The sequence below is a fragment of the Equus przewalskii genome, chromosome 2 (assembly GCF_037783145.1).
Source record: "Equus przewalskii isolate Varuska chromosome 2, EquPr2, whole genome shotgun sequence".
Lineage (NCBI taxonomy): Eukaryota > Metazoa > Chordata > Mammalia > Perissodactyla > Equidae > Equus > Equus przewalskii.
Genome location: NC_091832.1, coordinates 77,938,171 through 77,953,170, shown reverse-complemented (window position 1 = coordinate 77,953,170; position 15,000 = coordinate 77,938,171). Strand labels below are relative to the sequence as shown.

The following is a 15,000-nucleotide window of genomic DNA, read 5'->3' as shown; positions in this document are numbered from 1 at the left end:
AAAGGAGGCTTGCCAGTATTTTAAAAGAGATTAATTTTCTAGGTACTAAAATGGAAGGATATTTTCATGTGGGTCCTTAACCAAAGGACATGGAATAAGCATAGCGGACACTATCTTTGACAGACGATTTTTGGGGTTTTTTTGGCAGTTTGACAATTGTGTTCTTTGATGAAAGCTGAGGGCCTACTGTTGGAATGTGGTTCAGGGAACACATTGCGCAACGGTTTGCTAATGAGGCCCATGAGTGTAACTTTTGAGTGAGTTAGGTTTGGTCATTTTCTGCAGCACATTCCAGGAGACTAGAATCTTCTACTCCGAAGCCTGAGCCTATGAATATGTACTTTAATAACTGAAAGAAAAATTTTTAATAGACTTACCTATAGGAAAGGTTCCCAAACTCTTAATCATTAGCAGTTTTCAGGTCCTTGTGATTTTAATGTTGACACAGTTAGGTTTCTGAGTTAATAATCCATATTTCTTCCATATGAGTCAACTTCAAAGAACATCTTCCACTTAGGCCCCAAGAAACACACAGAAACTGAGGAGAGAATTAATATTTATCAAGTGTACTGGTAACTATGCAAGGTGCTTCACAAATATTAGCTCATTTCATTAACCCAAGGCCTCTGCCACATCTGTGTGATTCCGCTATTGTGCACTTAAGGAAATGTGGGCAGTGGGAAGGTGAGTAAGGATTCCAGGATCTTGACAACAGGAAATGAAGAATAGGGTATCACAAAGGCCTTTCTACTCCAACTCTGCTCACTTTCCAACATACCAGACCACTCTCAAACAGGTTTCCATGTTTTATATATTTGTTAAATAGTGAAAATTCTATTTAAGATTGAGATACATTAAAAACAAAACCTGATGAAGGAGGCACTGGGATTTATTTTTAGGTTATTTCTTTAAGGTCAATCAATATATATTCTAACCATTGCATCCTCATCTTTTTTATTTAGATGAGCCTTATTTTTGGAGGATTAAGTGAGAGAATAAAATTTCAAAGCCCCAATTTTTAAAAACACCAACTTCTGCTCCTGTTAGGTTAATTCGTAAAGGTAACAGAGCTTGTCAATGGGCTAATTTTACACTACCTTTTTAAAAAGTTCAGCCAACCTTTTTTTTTTTTTCCTGGAAAATTTTCCACCTGAGCTAACCTCTGTTGCCAATCTTCTTCTCTCTCTCTCTCTACTTTTTTCCACCCCAAAGTCCCAGTACATAGTTGTATACAACTATGTTGTTGTGTATACAACTATGTTGTGTACAACTAGGGTTTTAAGTCTTTCTAGTTCTTCCATGTGAACTGCCATCACAGTGTGGCTACCGACAGATGAGTGACGTGGTTCTGTGCGAGGCAACTAAATGCAGGGGTGCTGAAGTAGAGAGCACTGAGCTTTAACCACTAGGTCATCAGAGCTGGCTCAATTTTACACTATTTTTTTTGACTTAAGCATCAGAGGACTGAAAACTAAACTGAAAGGTCAGCCATGCTTTTTGTTTTGTTTTGTTTTAAATTGTGGTCTAAAAATGACCACAGAAGACAACAGTGTGCTTTGTTACTTGCTTTTTCTCAATTTGAATTTTTTTTGGAAAGTGATTATGAAGTATGCTATAAAAAAACTCTGGGTCCTCCCCTATCAGGGTCTGGAGGGAAATGTGAAGACAGAACAAGCCCATAAAATTTATCCATGATATGTCGTTACTCTTTAAGTAGCTTACTTTTGGAAACCCACTGATAAGAATGTGTAAAGGCTAAGTGATTAGTATTCACATTGCTAACTATGCCACTGCTCTGACTAGATATGTGATCAAATAATGGATCTCTCAACCTTCTGTTGTTTCTTTATAAAATTAACACGTGAATAAGAAGTGAGGACAAGTCAAAATGAGTCTCACTGAAAGGAGTCACATGTGCGCCTTCTAGTGGATTCTTGTGTACTCCATGCCTGCACTCTTCTTATCGCTCTCCTTATTCTACAGTAAAAAAAAAAAAAAAAAAAAGGAAGTGGTTTGCAGTTGCACATGTAAGGAGTTTGAAAGTTGCTACTCCATCCTAACAGCAATTAAAACACTGAAGAGACTAAAAAATCAACAGGTCTTGTAGGGTCTTTAAGAGAGGGAGGACACAGGGCAAACTGCTTTCTGCAAGATTGGAGAGACAGACATACAAACGCAGGGGGTCACAGCTTACCGGAGCAGGGACTTTCAAGTAGAAACCACCACAAACAGTGCTGAGGTACGAGAATCTCAACTGTAATTGATGAATTGCTGGAGGCTCGCTGTGCACAAGCCTGAGATATAAAAACTCCAGGGGAACTCAGTTATGAGGGGGGCCCCACATTTTGTGAGATTTACCTCCAGGATATTGATCAAATTCTCATAGTAAATATTGGAGAAAAATCCCCTCATGATTCGGGCAAAGGAAACTTTTTGAAATACAGCAGAGCACTCTGTCCTTCTTAAGAAGATCTGACCTCAGGAAAAACTAGTTAACTAGAGCCTAAACTGCTGGGGTATTATCAGAGCCTAAACGACCTTGAGGAATGGAAATACTCAAATTCAGCTAGCTATAACCATCCTGTCTCACCTAAGCAGGCAGGAAAAACTGAGAAATATTTGTGAAGTTCACAGTTCAGAGACATAGACTCGCTGGAAGACTGACACCTAATCATAGGAATATAGAATACTTCTCCTCCCCCCATACCTCCCCACCATATTACTAAAGGCCGGTTTACCATAGTTCCTTTTACCAGGTACATCATGTCCAACAATCAAAACATTACAAGGCACAGCAAAAGGCAAAACCACACTTTGAAGATACAAAGCAAGTATGACAACCATATTTAGGAGAGATGTTGAAATTACCAGACTGGTAATTTAAAACACTATGATCTGGGGCTGGCTCCATGGCTGAGTGGTTAAGTTTGCACACTCCACTGTGGCGGCCCAGGGTTCAGATCCTGGGCACAGACATGGCACCGCTCGTCAGGCCACATTGAAGCGGCGTCCCACATCCCACAACTAGAAGGACCTGCAACTAAGATATACAACTGTGTACAGGGGGTTTTGGGGAGATAAAGCAGAAAAAAAAACCCACTATGATCAATCTGCTTAGGGCTTAAATAAATAAAGTTGACAGCATGCAAGAATAGATGTGCAACATAAGCAGAGATATAAATCTTAAATAAAAAACCAAAAGGGAATGCTAGAGATCAAAAACATTGAACAGAAATGAAGAATCTGGACACAGGTGAAAATAACGCTGAGGTTTATTATCTCAACAGAAACATCCAAAACTGAAAAGCAAAGAGAAAAAAGACTGAGAAAAATGGAACAGCATATCCAAAGACGTGGGCAACTATGAAAGGTATAACATACACGTAATGGTAATGCCAGAAGGAGAAGAAAGACAGGAAAGAATAGAAGCAATATTTGAAGCAATAATGACTGAGAATATCCCTAAATTAATATAAGACATCAAAGCACAAATGCAGAAAGCTCAGAGAAAACCAAGCAGGTTAAATGCCAAAAAAATATCAGTTTTGAACCACAGAAAATCAAAATAAAGGAAAAAAATTTGAAGGAAGCCAGAGAAAACTATACCTTACCTATAGAGGAGCAGTGGTATGAATTACATCTGATTTCTCCTCAGAAACTATGCAAGAAACAGGTGGAATTAAACATTATACTGTAGAGAGGAAAAAAACCCACCAACCTAGAATTCTGTACCCTGTAAAATTATCTTTTAAGTGAAGAAGAAATAAAGACATTTTTAGACAAAAAAAAAAAAAAATTTAAGGAATTTGTTGCCAGGAGATCTGCTTTGCAAGAAATGTTAAAACAAGTGTTTTAGAAGGAAGGAAAATAGTCTAGGTCAGAAACTCAGATCTCCATAAAGAAAAGAAGAGCATAAAAGAAGTAATAAGTAAATGTAAAGTAAAAACTTATTTTTCTTATTCTTAATTGATCTAAGAATAACGATTTGCCCAAAATAATAGTATCAACAATATATTTGATTATATATGCTTATATATGTATGTGTATATATATATATATACTGGTGCATGCTTATAAATAAATGTAATGAATGACAGCAGTGATACAAAGGATGGGAGTGAGGAATTAGGATTATTTTGTTATCATAAAATATTTACACTACCCATGAACCAATATAGTGTTATTTGAAAATTAACTTGGATTAATTATAAATGTATATTGCAAACTTTAGGGCAACACTAAAAACGGTAAATAAAAGAAGTATTACTGATATGCTAAGAAAGAAGAGCAAATGGAATCATATAAAATTCTCAAAACACAAAAGGCAGAAAAAGAGTGGAAGACAATTATAGAAACAAAGATCAAGGGCGACTAACAGAGGATGATGACAAATATGGTATATATATATATATATTTTTAAAGATTTTATTTTTTTCCTTTTTCTCCCCAAAGCCCCCCAGTACATAGTTGTATATTCCTCGTTGTGGGCCCTTCCAGTTGTGGCATGTGGGACACCGCCTCAACATGGTTTGATGAGCAATGCCATGTCCGCGCCCAGGATTCCAACCAACGAAACACTGGGCCGCCTGCAGCGGAGCTCATGATCCCAACCACTTGACCACGGGGCCAGCCCACAAATATGGTATATATTAACCCAACTATTTAAATAACCACTTTGTGTCAATGGTCTAAATGTGCCAATAAAAGACATAGATTGACAGAGTAAAACCAAGAACAAGACCCAACTATATATTGTCTATGAGAAACCCATGAAATATAAAGACACATATAGATTAAACGTACATGGATGGAGAAAAATATACCATGCTACTAATACTAATAAAAAGAAAGCAAGCATACATATGTGTGTGTGTGTGTGTATATATATATACACACACACACATATATATAATTTTATAATTTTAAACAGAGCAGAAAACATACCAGGGACAAAGAAGGGTATATTACATAATGATAAATGTGTCAATTCTCCAAGAAGACATAATAAACCTTAATGTGTATGCACCTAACAACAGAGCATCAAACTATGTGAGGCAAAAACTGATAGAACTGCAAAGAGAAATAGATAAATTCACAGTCATAGATGGAGACTTCAACACCCTTCTATCAGAAATGGGGAGATCTTGCAGGCAGAAAATCTGTAAGGACGTGGTTGAACACAACAATCCATCAGTAAACTGAATAAATGGACTTCTATAGAATACTTCCTCCTCCTACAGCAGAATGCACATTCTTCTGGAGCTCACATGGAACGTTCACTAGGATTGACCACATTCTGGGCCATAAAACACACCTTCACAAACTTAAAAAAGTAGATGATGGAATGTCTGCTTTCATACCACAATGTAACTAAACTAGAAATAACAGAAATATAACAGGAAAATCCCAAAACACATGGGGATTATGAAGCAACACACTTCTAAATGACACATGGGTCAAAGAAGAAACCTCAGGAACAATTTTAAAATATTTCATACTACATGAAAATGAAAACACAACTTATAAAAATTTGTAGAGTGCAGCAAAAGAAGTGCTTAGACAAAAATTTATAGTGTTGAGTGCATTTATTAAACAAAGAAGAAAGATCTTCAGTCAATCATCTAAGTTTCTAACTTAAGGAAGTAGAAAAAGAAGAGCAAACTCAATCCAAAGCAAACAGAAGAAAAGAATTAATAAGAATTAGAACAGAACTCAAAATTTAAAACAGGAAAGAACAGAGAAAATCAACAAAATCAATAGCTGTTTCTTCAAAAAGATCGATGAAATCAATAAGCCTCTAGCCAGGTTAACTAAGGAAAAGAAAAGAGAGATCACTAATTATTAGTAACAGAAATGAAAGAGGGAACATCATTACAGATCACATGGAAATTAGAAGGATAAATATAAAACAATACTATGAACAACGCTGTGCACACAAATATGATAAGCTAGATGAAATGCATCAATTTCTTGAAAGACACATTTGCCAAAACTCATACAAGAAGAAAGAGACAATCTGAATAGGCCTATATCTGTTAAAAAAATTGAATCAATAATTAATAACCTTCCAAAATAGAAAGCACCAGGCCCAGATGGGTTACTGAATTCTACCAAAATTTTAAGTAAGAAATTTGACCAATTCTCTTCAATCTTTTCCAGAGGATAGAAGCAGAGGGAATTTTTCCTAGCTCATTCTATGAGGTCAGAATCACTCTAATATCAAAATGAGACAAAGATATTATGAAAAAAGAAAACTACAGACTGATACGTCTCATGAACTAGATGCAAAAATCTTCAACAAAATATTGGCAGATTGAATCTAACAATGCACAAAAAGATTATACATCATGACCAGGTGGGATTTATCCCTGGTATGCAAGGCTAGTTCAACATTCAAAAATCAATTAATGTAATCCATCACATCAACAGGCTAAAGAAGAAAAAAACACATGCTCATATCAATAGATACAGAAAAAGCATTTGAAATACTCCAACATTCATTCGTGATAAAATCTCTCAGTAAACTAAGAATAGAAGGGAAGTTCCTCAAACTGATAAAGAAATTCTACAAAAAACCCATAGCTAATATCATACTTGGTAGTGAGAAACTGAAAGCTATTTTACTAAGATCAGATAGAAAGCAAAGATGTTTCCTTTCTGTACTCTTTTTTAACATTGTACTGGAAACTCTAGCTAATATAATAAGAAAAGGAAGTAAAATTATGCAGATTGGAAAAGACAAAATGAAACTTTGCTCTCAGGTGTCATGATTGTCTGTGTAGAAAATCCAAAAGAATTGATGAAAAACTCCTGGAACTAGAAACTGATTACAGTAAGTTTTCAGGTTACAAGTTTAATATACAAAAGTCAAACACTTTCCTAAATACCATCAATGACCAAGTGAAATTTGATACTAAAAACACAAAGCATTTATATTAATACTCCCCCACCAATAAACATTTAGGTATAAATGTAACAAAATATGTACAAGATCTATATGAGAAAAACTACAAAACTCTGATGAAAGATATCAAAGAAGAACTAAATAAATGGAGGGATATTTCATGTTCATGAATAGAAAGATTCAATATTGTTGAGATGTCAGTTCTTCTCAATGTGATTTATAGATACAATGCAATCTCAATCACAATCCTAGAGAGTTATTTTATGGATATAGACAAACTAATTTTAAAGTTTTTATGTACAGACAAAAGACTCAGCATGGCCAACACAATATTGAAGGAGAAGAACTAAGTTGGAAGGCTGACACACTACCCAATTTCAGGACTTACTATAAAGCCACAGTAATCAAGACACTGTGGTATTGGAAAAAAAGACAAATAGATCAATGAAACAGAATAGAGAGCCCAGAAATAGACCCACATGCATATAGTCAACTGATCTTTGACAAAGGGGCAAAGGCAGTACAATGGAGCAAAGTCAGTCTGCAACAAATGGTGCTGGAACAACTGGACATCCACATGCAAAAATGTGCATCTAGAAACAGATCTTTTATCTTTCACAAAAATTAACTCAAAATAGATGATTCACCTAGACATAAAGCGTCAAACTATAAAACTCCTAGAAAATTACACAGGAGAAAATATAGATGATATATGGATATGGATATGGTGTTGACTTGTTAGATACAACACCAAAGACACAATCTCTAAAAGAAATATTGGATAAGCTGGACATCATTAAAAATTATAAACAGGCTCTGCAAAATACAGTGTCAAAAGAATGAGAAGACAAGTTACAGACTGGGAGAAAATATGTGTAAAAGAAACATCTGCTAAATGACCATTATCCAAAATATACAAAGAACAATTAAAACTCATTAATAGGAGAACAAAAAATCCATGCAGAAAATGAGCCAAAGACTTTAACAGACACCTCACCAAAGAAGATATACAAATGGCAAATAAGCTTATGATAGGATGCTCCACATTATGTCATTACAGAAATGCAAATTAAAACAATAATGAGCTAACACTATACACTATCAGAATGGCCAAAATCCAAAGCACTGACAACACCAAATGCTGACAAGGATGTGGAGCAACAGGAACTCTCATCATTGCTAGTGGGAATGCAAAATGGTACATCCACTTTGAAAGACAGTTTGGTGGTTTATTACAAAACTAAATGTTCTGTTATCATATGATCCAGCAATCATGCTTCTTGGTATTTGCTCGTAGGAATTGAAAACTTATGTCCACACAAAAACCTGCACATGGGTGTTTATTGCAGCTTTATTCATAATTGCCAAAACTTGGAAGCTGCCAAGATGTCCTTCAATAGGTAAATGGATAAACTGTGATACATCCAGACAGTGGACTGTTATTCAGCACTGGAAACAAATGAGCTATCAAGCCATGAAAAGACGTGGAGGAAACTTAAATGCATATTACGGAGTGAAAGAAGCCAATCTGAAAAGGCTACATACTACATGATTCCAACTACATGGCATTGTGGAAAAGGCGAAAACTATGCAGACGTTAAAAAGATCAGTGGTTGCCAGGGGTGGTCTTGGGGGAGATAGATGAATAGGCAGAGCAGAGTATTTTTAGGGCAGTGAAAATACTTTGTTTGATATCACAATGATGAATAAATGTCATTATACATTTGAGTAAACCCATAGAAGGTACAGTACCATGAATGAACTCAAACATAAGCTATGGACTTTCTGTGATTATTAGGTGTCAATGTAAGTTCATCAGTTATAAAGGATGTACCATTCTGGTACTCTCAAAAAATAAAATCTTTACTTAAAAAAAGATAAGGAATAGTTTAAACAGTGTTCGCCAGATATTGTTGTGTGTTGCTCCAAGGGAAGTGAATGTGGGAGTAGTAGTTCTAGGGACCTGGGCCCTATAGGCAGATGTTCTTGGACAAAGAAAATTAAGATATGGTGGTCTAAAGTTGGAAGATTTAAATGTAATTGATAAGTTATGAAGCATTCTGGTTTCATCTGAGAAAGTACTTTGGTGCTCATTTTGAATTCAAGAAATCTCTTATTTCTTGTTTTCTGTAGTAAAACAAAATTACACAATGATGCAAAATTTTACATCTGTTAAAGGTGCAATATGGTGGCCACTGAATATTATCTCTAAGACACAAATCATTATCTACAAACCACTGACTTAATCACTTAAAACCATCTTGATTGAGGCTTGAGAAGCCACTTAAAATATTGTGGAGCTTAAACACCACCAAAATCATTTATGACTACAGCTGTACTACAATTACGTTTAAAACGGTCCTTGTTATAGAAACAGCAGCTCATCAGCAGAGGAGAATGTTGAGAGAAATGATCTAAATGTGCCAGCAAAAACATCTGGTAAACTCAATTTCATGTGAGACAGTTCAGCTGTATGGAATTAAAATAAGCTTTCATTAATATCTCCTAATAAACTGTAAAATGAATTATATCACAAGTTGTATGGCTTTCTCAGTGAAATAAACATAAAGACTTGCGTTTAATTCAGCGTTATACTTAAATGCGTTATTTTAGGCTTTTGATAATTACAAGACAGCTTATAAACAATCTTGTTGGTTTTACTTTAAACTGAACACGTTTGAGTTTTATTAACAGATTTATGCATAATAAAAGACAGAATACTTTAGAAGTGTTGGTTAAAGGAACATTTCTGACCAACTATTGAGTCAGTCCCCTGTACTCTGCGTGTTACAGAAGGCATTGCAATACAATGGTTTGTATCACTTGGCTTTTCCTATTGCAGATTCTAAAATTAAGGATCAAATTCACCTTATTATTTTTTGATTAAAGATATCTTTTGGTAAGAGATATCTCTGTTGTACAATGAAACTAAAATAAATGGAAGTTGAAAAACTTGAAACAAATTATTCATTTAAAACCCCTCTTTTTCAATAAAAGTAGAACCTTCTGATGGGTAGACTGTTTGTTCCTGATCTGAACTAAGGAAATAATTTAAGTAGTTTGCAATCAAATTTAGGCACTCACAATTATGACAGTTTACTTCCTTTTTTAAAGACTTTATTCTTAAAAGAAGTTTTATGATTACAACAAAATTGTGAGGGAGAGATTTTCCATATATCCTTTGCGCCTATACATGCATAGCCTCCTCCATTATCAACATCACTCATCAGAATGGTACTTTTTTTTTTTAACCAAGGATAAACCTACGTTGACACATCATAATCACCCAAAGTCCATAGTTTCCCTTAAGGTTAACTCACAGTAGTGTACATTCTATGGGTTTGCTCAAATGTGTAATGATGTGTATCCATTATTATAGCATCAAACAAAGTATTTTCACTGCCCTAAAAATACTCTGTATTCTGCCTTTTCATCTTTCCCACCAGTTTTGTCTTTTCCATAATGTCATATAGTTCGAATCAGGCAGTATGTAGCCTTTAAGTTTGGTTTATTTCACTCAGTAATATGCATTGAAGGTTCTTCTGTGTCTTTTCACGGCTTGATAGTTCATTTGTTTCTAGTGCTGCATAATAATCTGTTGTCTCGATGTCCCACAGTTTATTTATCCATTCACTTACTGAAGAAGATCTTGGTGGCTTTTAAGTTTTGGCAATTATGAATAAAGCTGCTACATCCATGTGTAGTTTTTTGTGTGGACATAAGTTTTCAACTCCTATGGGCAAATAACAGGTAATGCGATTCCTGGATCATATCATAAGAGCATGTTTAGTGTTTTTTCGCTTTTTTTGTGGGGATGAGGAAGATTAATCATGATTAACCATTGGCAATCCTTTGCCAATCCTCCTATTTTTGCTGAGGAAGATCGGCCCTCAGCTAACATCTGTGCCCGTCTTCCTCTATTTTATTTGTGGGACACCTGCCACAGCATGATTTGATGAGTGGTGCATAGGTCCCCACCCAGGATCTGAAACAGTGAACCCCACGCTGCTGAAGCAGAGCCCACGAACTTAACATTATACCACCGGGCTGGCCCCAGGAGTACGTTTAGTTTTGTAAGAAACCACCAATCTGTCTTCCACAAGAGCTGTAGCACTTTGCATTGGAAATCAATGAGAGTTCCCCTGCTTCACATCCTTGCCAGTGTTTGGTGTTGTCAATGTTTTGGATTCTAGCCATTCTACTAGGTGTGTAATGAGGTTTATTTCCTTTTAATACTGTTGGGATATTCTTGTCAAACGGCAACCAATTACTTACTTTCTAAGATATTTGTATATTATGGACAGCATTTTATCACTTGTCAAATCTCTTTCTTCTTTTATGAGAATGGAACCAAATTTGAGCTTTACAGGCTCATATTAGACTCCAGACCTTGTGGAAACCACCAGCACAATGTCTCCAAAAGTGTTGCATGTTTGGAAAGTGTGTTTTCAATTGAGTGAGAGAGCTATTTCTTTTCTAAGGAGGACTTTGTGATGGTTCCAAAATAGAAAAGCTGATGCAGTTCGCCAAAAGTTATAGGCAGCAATCCTGCTGTGGAATGGAAAACAAGTTAGGGTAACATGGAGTCCAAAGCAATTCTGTAATGAAGCCTCAAAGGGGCGTGCTTAACCTGAAATTTGCATTTCATTCAGAAGCCAAGGCTCATGGACCACAGTTTTATGAAGATGAATCTAATAATATTTTTAGAAAATGAGTGTATAGATATTTAGAATAATCTGTGTTAGGAGTATAAAGGACACAAAAGAAATCAAAGATGACTCCAGAGTTATGAGTTGAAAATAAGTCCTGTCCCCAGTGGAGAATGGAGTTCCCTAAGTACCCTCGATTCTACCCCCGACTCCACCCTGAGGGACCCATGAACATCCCCGACCCAGTCTTCCCTCTGGAAAGTGGTGCAGAAACACAGAAGGAGTGTGGGTGTGCATTGTGCCTTGAAAGTTAAGGCTCCCTTTGGGGCCAGAGTGGTGTTGTAGAGCCATGTACATTGATGAAATACAGGGAGAAGCTATGGGGGAAAGAAGCAGAAGAATGAAATGGATAATAAAGAAAAAAGATCAGGAAGCCAGACAGAGAAAGAGAGATCCAGAGATGGCACACTCCTTTGGTTTCTGATAATGTTCAACGCCTTAGTTTCAGTCCATCTGTAGCTCTTGTCCTTGGGTTCCATGAGATACTAGTAAATTCTCTAAAAAGATCCTTTTTTCTTTCACAAGTTTTAGGGGCTTTATAATTCTTGTAGACAAAGTATTCCCAGAAAAGACAATATGATTTATTTATATTTATACTAATTCATACATTTTTCTGTCACAGACAATTCTATTATTCTGTGTGTTTTGATACGAGCTGAGTTAATATTTGGGCAGCCTGTCTGACACTTACAGAGCCAACAGTTTGAAAGATGTCTCAAGAGATCAAGAAATGTAATGTAGTAGTTAAGGATTTTATACTTCAAAGTGTACATCTAGAGTGTTTACTTTCTTATTTATTATTCTATCTAGAAGAATTTGTCTGAGGTTGGACTACTACTTATATCTAAATTAAGATAATAAGCATTAACTATTAGCATGTGCAAGCACTGGGCTCAAAACTAAGCAAACAAAAAAGTGCAAGGTGCAGGGGCTGGCCCCGTGGCCGAGTGGTTAAGTTCGCGTGCTTCGCTGCAGGCGGCCCAGTGTTTCGTTAGTTCGAATCCTGGGCGCGGACATGGCACTGCTCATCAGACCACGCTGAGGCAGCGTCCCACATGCCACAACTAGAAGAACCCACAACGAAGAATACACAACTATGTACCGGGGGGCTTTGGGGAGAAAATGGAAAAAATAAAATCTTTAAAAAAAAAAAAAAAAGCGCAAGGTGCAGTGTTTTAACATTAGCAATATACAATCTAGTTTGTAAGCTAGAATATACGCGTCAGACATTATCCACTGTAGTGAGCAACTGACAAAGGAAGGGTATGGAAAATGAGTTTGGAAAAAGATGTCATTTTCAGCAAAGGTGATGAAGAAAGGTTTTATTTGTTCAATAACTTAATTCATACAATATTTATTAAACACTATCAATAGTGAGGAAATGTTAGGACTGGCTGGGTGGCCTACTGGTTAAATTTGCGCTCTCTGCTTTGGCAGCCCTGGGTTCACAGGTTCGGATTCATGGCATGGACCTAGCACCACTCATCAAGCCATGCTGTGGGAGCATCCCACATAAAAAATAGAGGAAGATTGACACAGATGTTAGCTCAGGGCTAATCTTCCTTACACACACACACAAACAATAGTAAGATATTCCAGACACTAGGAATACCAAAATTAAATGACATAATGTTCTTGAAAGCAAAAATTTATCAGAGAAGAGAACAATTATAACACAATGTGCCAAATACTATCACTAAGGCGTTAATATCATACTGCAGGGCTTCAAAAGAAAAAGCTACAACTCTGCCAAGAGAAGTTAGGAATTGTTTTGAAGTGAAGGAGGTGATAATTTTTGTAAATCAGGAAGCATGAGTGAGACCATGTCAGGTAAAATGGGTGATAAAAAAATGGATTCTCAGCAAAAGGAGATTCTTGGTGTGTGTGTGTGTGTTTAGAGCGGGGAGGGATAAGGTGTTTTGAAATGTAAGTTTTATCTATATTCATGTAGGTTAAACCAGCAGATCGGGAGATGGCTGTCATTGAAAAGATTGTTACGGTTCTCGAGAGTAGGGGACACTGCAGCCATGCAAGGTAAAGCAGGGAGGCACAAGGTTCAGTGAGGGGGCAGAGGGAGAGCGTGGGGAAAGAAGCTCAAGAGTCTTTATCGTGGTTCTTGAGGGAAGGAATGGACAAGACAGGGAAGGCAGACTGACCAGGTTTAGGATTGGCTCCTTTGAATATTTTCAGCAGTCTCTGGGGCATAAGGGCTGTTTCTAGTTGTCTGAGACCTGGCCCTGGGGTGATCAGGGTAGGGCAATAGTGACCCAGGATTGTAAATGCTTGACAAAAGAAACAGTTTGGCTTGGTTGGTTCGTACCTGAAGGCAAGCTTCCTGGAGGGTGTTTGCTATCTCTAGGAATTGGCTAACCTTGGGAGGGGCCATCCTTCCAGTGTCAGCAAGGCCCCAAGGTATGAAAGCATCAGGAAATAAAAATGAATAAATAAAAAACATAATTACTACATAAGGTAAGTAATAAAGTCTGAAGCAACGGCCAAAATGCAAGGGTCTTCTCTGGCCCGGAAGGGGAGCCGCATAACGGAGCAGCCCCAGATGGCGGAGAATATTGGTAGCAACATGCTGAGTTTGGCCATGGACCCAGGAAGAGTTGCTAGGCTCCCCCAGAATCTCCCTCAATTTTCTTATTGTCCTGGATGACGCCTGTTTCCTGGACCCCTTTGATCCCGGTCTGCTCTTCTTCGTGTTGATACTACAAGTTCTATTGGTTAAGGCAGGGAGCGGGAGGGCCAGGCTTTCTCCCACTGTGATTGCTCTGACACGTTCCCACACTGCTCCTCACTCTTCAGTCCCTGAAGAGATAGCCGTTTACTGAAGCTGAAAAATGGAGTTTAAATTTCTTCTGTGGCTCTAGCTTCACATAGAAACTGCAGAACTTGTTTGTTTTTTTTTCTTCTTTTATATAAAAATGCCACCCAAGTAGTTGCTGAATTTCAGGGAAGGGGCTCGGAGAGCTGTTCGTTTGGAATGAACAAATAGTAAAAGAGCCCTTTCAGGAATTTTTGCTTAAAGGCAATTTCTTGCAGGTTTTATAAAACATATTAATTTGGCATCAAGCAAAAAGATGAAGTGTATACATTTCCATCAAGAATCCTCATGGGCTCCTTGTTAGGTTTCAAGGCTTGACACGTGCTTTCCTTAGCAGTGGCTTTCAACCCAATCTGTAATCACTTTGCGGTTACTGTCACCCGGCAGGTATACTTACTATCTCCCTTTTGCATCTAGAAAACCTGAGACACATGAGTTTCTCCCCTGGAGCGGCGTTAATTTTTAATCTGTAAAAATAGCTAGAATTTACTGGCTGCTTTACATTCTTTATGTCTAAAGAAACCAAGAATTGTAGTTTTGTTCATCACTTCTAGCACCCA

General features: G+C 37.0%; 1 long non-coding RNA gene across 1 annotated transcript in view; it reads right to left on the bottom strand.

Annotated features, from left to right (window-relative positions):
* Positions 1-383: 383 nt before the first annotated feature.
* Positions 384-15,000, bottom strand: part of LOC139078848 (uncharacterized) — a 41,572-nt gene continuing 26,955 nt past the window's right edge. Inside the window, exons 2-3 of the long non-coding RNA XR_011531996.1 lie at positions 1,900-1,977; positions 384-538 (exon numbers count right to left, since the gene is read on the bottom strand). This is a non-coding gene — a long non-coding RNA (uncharacterized lncRNA). The remainder of the gene's footprint in view (positions 539-1,899; positions 1,978-15,000) is intronic.